This window comes from Nelumbo lutea, chromosome 3 (genome assembly GCF_056320005.1).
Source record: "Nelumbo lutea isolate HS-2025 chromosome 3, American lotus-T2T, whole genome shotgun sequence".
Lineage (NCBI taxonomy): Eukaryota > Viridiplantae > Streptophyta > Magnoliopsida > Proteales > Nelumbonaceae > Nelumbo > Nelumbo lutea.
In genome coordinates this window covers 57,620,003-57,624,703 of record NC_142686.1, presented here as the reverse complement: position 1 = coordinate 57,624,703, position 4,701 = coordinate 57,620,003, and the positions used below count along the sequence as shown (strand labels likewise).

The 4,701-nt window shown below is 40.8% G+C and overlaps 1 long non-coding RNA gene across 1 annotated transcript; it reads left to right on the top strand.

Moving 5' to 3' along the window:
• The first annotated feature begins 405 nt into the window (after positions 1–405).
• On the top strand, positions 406–4,452 carry LOC148865145 (uncharacterized). Its single transcript, XR_016109371.1, has 3 exons — positions 406–722; positions 3,343–3,792; positions 3,891–4,452. It is a non-coding gene; the product is annotated as an uncharacterized LOC148865145 (long non-coding RNA).
• The last annotated feature ends 249 nt before the right edge of the window (positions 4,453–4,701 follow it).

Genomic DNA, 4,701 nt, shown 5'->3' with positions numbered 1-4,701 from the left:
TCTTATTGCACAAATACATCATCTGAGTCCGAAATAATTGTATCAGATGTTAGATTGAGCGTTGGATTTTTGGGTATTAGGCTTACTTGAGCCCATACTTTAAAACAAACCCTACGATCCCATTAGTTCGAGACCAAAAATAATTAATTTATTATTTTCTAGTAGGGATAAGCTTGGACGCCTAAACCTATCCGGACCCACACTCAGAACCTCACTCTATGGTTCCATTAATTCAAATAATAAATAAATAAATAAATTTAACATGGATAAGTCCGAAATCCCAAGTCTGCCCCGACCCACAACTAGGACCGGATCCTACTTTTGTTCAAGTAAAAAAAAAAAAAAAAACTAATTGAAATTACATTGACACGTGCAAAGAAAGAAGAAAAAGGGAGAGAATAGAGATGAGGTTTAGTGAGGAGGTATCGCTGTTGAGAGAGAGGAAAGTCGAAAAAGAAAAGCAAAGAGAGAACAAAGGAGAGTATAGAGAGAGAGAGGAGGTGCCGCTGAGTACAGAGAGAGAGGGGAGGTGTCGCTGTTGAGATAGAGGAGGGGTCGTTGCTGTTGCATTCTATGTCAAAAACAAAACCCTAGAAGAAAGGGAGAAACCTAAGATAGAGATACATAGAGAAAAAAGAGAAAGGCGAATACGGAGAGAGGAGGTGCCGCTGCATTCAAGTCCAAAAAGTTAAAACCTAAAATTATATTGGCTGAATCAAAGTGTACGTATGTGTTCTTTCTTTTTTTTTTTTTTTTTTTCTCTTCTTTATTACTTTGTCCCAGAGATGAAGCTTTCTGTCTTTAATCTAATTGTAATGTTTTGATTGCTTTTTTCTCCTAATATCGAAGTTCCTATCTTTGGCTCTTTTGTTGTATTCATTGGATTATTAATCCCTTTAATGGCGTTTCTGTGCTATTTCTTAAACCTCCCATACTTTTTATTTATTTATTTATTTGGATCTGTTAGCATTGAACCTTAGGATTAGATCATTTCTTGGTTGCTTCTTATTCCTTTATAATTTTTTTTTAAATATTATATCAAATCCTAGGTCTATGGTGGATTAAATTTCCAAAATTTAAAACCTTAATTAAAATATACCACTTTTTTTGGCATGTTTGATGTGATAGTTGGATAAGACAAATCATAATGGGTTTGGAAATTTGGAAGGAAAAGTTGAACAAGTTGGGATCAAGGGTGCCTAGACAATAGAGTTGATCAACAAAAACCGGAAAGATAAAATGAATTGAGGAAACCAAACCGAAAAATCTGATTAATCAAACTGACAAGTGATGCTGTCCGATTTGAGGTGTAGTCGAGTGGGACACGTAGTGGATAATCCTGCCAACTTGGACAAAGTCGAGGTGGAAGGATGAGGTGGCACATTGAGCAAATAATGCAAATAGAAGAAAGTCAAAGTCCCAAGGATGAGGTCCTTGGGGAAGGCACTTTGACGCTCAAGTCAGTAAAGAATAGTGAAGTTAGTTTGCCCATGCTATTAAGGATGAGCTAGTCCAATTTGAAAAGGTGAATATGAGAGCAAGAGTGGGAGAGTTAAAGATGTTAAACCTTAGGGGGAGATACCTTTAAATAGTCGAGTGTTGTGTCCTATTGGGGTATGCTCTTGTGTTGCACGCTATTTCTCTGAAGAGGCCAAGGTCCGTAATCTTCGGAGGTCTTGCATGTTACGACACGGGTTGTCTTGGAGCTTATCCATCTGGGGTCTTCACATAACGGTCTATTCATCTGCTTAGTGCTAACTCAAAGTTGTGGACATTGTCGAACTCATCGAATGGATCCAATTACCACGATGTCCACGTGACGAATACTAATGACAAGGATATGGCCCCAACACCAGTCCTCCAGTTCCAGGGTTGAGGAGGAAGTACTTGGCCAAAATCTAGAGTAGGGGTGAGTATTGTTCGGTTAAAACCGAAAAAACCGAATTAACCCAAATTTATTATATACATAATATAATACATATTATTAATATGTAAAACATAATATTAATATATATAATATACATTAACATATACATATATTATAATATACATAAATATATTAGTATATAATATATAATATGTATTAGTATAATATTAATAAATTTTGGTTTTAACTGAGATAATCGAAATACTTGGTTTTGGTCTTTTTGGTTTTTTAATAAATTGGTTTCGGTTCGGTTTTATATTTTATAAGTTCAATTTTTAAAAATTCGGTTTATTCGGTTCGATTTTTAACCAAATAAATTGAATGCTCACCCCTACTTTGGAGGTCGAGCTCTTTTGGTGTTTGACTATAGAACACTTGTTAGAATTCTAAATGCCAGTTAAGACATGTGTCCATGGTTAGACCACTAAGTATTCATCCTCGTCTTTTTCTTCCAAGTGTTCTTTAGGGTAAACTAAGACCATAGAGTTCAACTCAAGTAGTGAGCAGAGTGGGGGGGCGATATCTCTAGGAGAGACCACTAACGTGAGTGTCTTTGGGACCGATGCCAACGAGGACGTGGTCGAAGTGGATGTCATTGGCGTGGGCTCCGAGGAGGAGGCCCGTAAGGCAGGCCATCTCTTGGAAAGAGGGGTCGTAGTCGAGGGTGAAGATGTGGGTCATGATGAGGCCGAAGCTTAGGCCAAGGTTGGCGAGGAGTCTAGTGAGGTTGAGGAGGGTCAATTGGTCATTGGTTGCAATTTACATGGACTTAGTGACGTGCCTTGGTTTCTGATCGAGGCCAAAATAGATTGCACCCGAAGTGTATATTTGATCCCTGCCAAGTACAAGTTGAAGTGCTTGAGGAGGGGAGAGGGCATAGACGAGCTCAGGGAGGGCGAACTGTGCGTGTACGAGCATAGCATGGAGGTCGGGCCTAGATTCCCATTACATGAGAGGTTGGTGCAGATATTGATCGAGCACTAGGTGTTACTTGTCCAACTAGTGTCAAACTCTTTTAGGTACTTGATCAACCTATTGTGTTTCTATTAGATTGCACGACATGCCAATGACCTTCAACCTTTTCCACACCCTCCTATACTTGAAGAAGTTCAACAAGTTGGAATTCAACTACCTTTCAGCCTAATAGAACTTGAAGATCTTTGTTGGTGCCCCTTCGTCTATGCATAGGTGGAAGGGCAAATTCCTTTTTGTTAGTCAAGAGGGTAGATGGCTTGTATGCCTGAGGTAAGGACCTTTGTAACCAATCTTCAGATCGATATCATGGAGTATACGTCTGAGGCTCGACTAATTAGTATTGAACTATGCCCACCTCAGCCTGGTAATGGCATTGCGATGCTGCTATGCTTTTTGCATTTATTTGTTAAGTAATATTGACCAACCGTCTTCCTTTGCAGTTTTTGAGATGTCGTCCATGGGTAATCACTAGAGGTTGACCGAGGAGTTGGAGAGAGAGAAGGCAGCTAGACGAAGTCGTCTTCAGAGTGCTTAGATCTAGAAGAAGACAACATTTAGTCCAAAGGATGTGCCTCTACTAGTTGGGTAGGATTTCGGGTGACGTGCTTGTTCGGCCTTCGAAGTGCCCCCACGAGGAAGTGGTCGAGCTTGAGTCAAATGCCGAGAGGTAGTTGATCCCCCCTTGTCAAGCGGTGTTGTCGAGGCCTCAGATACAGGAGGAAGGTCATTACTATTGGTTGAACTGGAAGGTTCTGCCAATCGACACTTTTGAGAAGAAGGGTGTGTTCGAAAAGATCAGCTAGGGTATCTTGCTTCTCGAGGTGGTGAAGGATCTACGGGAATAGACTAGTGGGTCGGTCTGTAGTATGGCCATCACGTTTGCTATCTGGGTAACACTCTTTTTCTACTTCGGTCTAGCCTGACTTTGTTATATTAGGATGCTTGCTTGGTTGTCCACCTTGTCAATTGAATGTGTGCCATGTCTTAGTTCATCAGGACTTTGGAGGGAAGACAAAGGCCATGAAGGCTACCTTAGGTGAGGAGAAGGCAAAGGTGAAGGGCGAAGAGAAGAAGGTCCGGACCTTAAAGAAGGAGCTGACTGAAGCAAGGGCATTGGTGGTTGAGGAGTTCCAAAACTGGGCAGTTGAGGAGTTTCGTGCATTAGCGCAATATGAGCGGGAGCTAGATGAGTTCGCCATTGACTTGTATCTCCTTGGGTTCGAGTAGTGTGAGAAGAAGGTGGCGGAGATGTTTCCTGAAGGCCTTCAACCCTTGGATCAACAACCTCCTCAAACAGGCAAGGCTGAGGGAAGAGAAACTGAGTGAGACCTTGAAGTTGAGGATCAACTTAAGTTGGACCCTCCAATAGATGAGTAGCTCTTGATTTGTTTCACTTTTTTCAATCTTGTATGGTTCGGTACAACAATCCTAAATGTCTTTTGTAGTTTCTTGTTACCTCTCCTTTTTTTTTTTTTTTTTTTGTATAGCTCAATATGCCAGGGTAAAATACTTGTAAAAATTTTTCTAATGAATGAAAGTAATTTTATCTTAACTCTTTGGCTTCTACTATTGTCTTGCCTTATGTTTGCAATAAGGCCTTGGCCTTCAGATGATTGAGGCCTTCACCTCGCTATGGTGGCTTTCATCGACTTGCTTGGAACTATCCATCTAAAATGCGGCCTTGGTCTTCGGTTGATCAAGGTTTTAAGCTTTCCCCCTCACTTGCTTGCTTGATGTGTGCCCTTGGTCTTTAGTCGACTGAGGTCTCACACTCCATGGCTTAGGTGACCCCTAAGCTG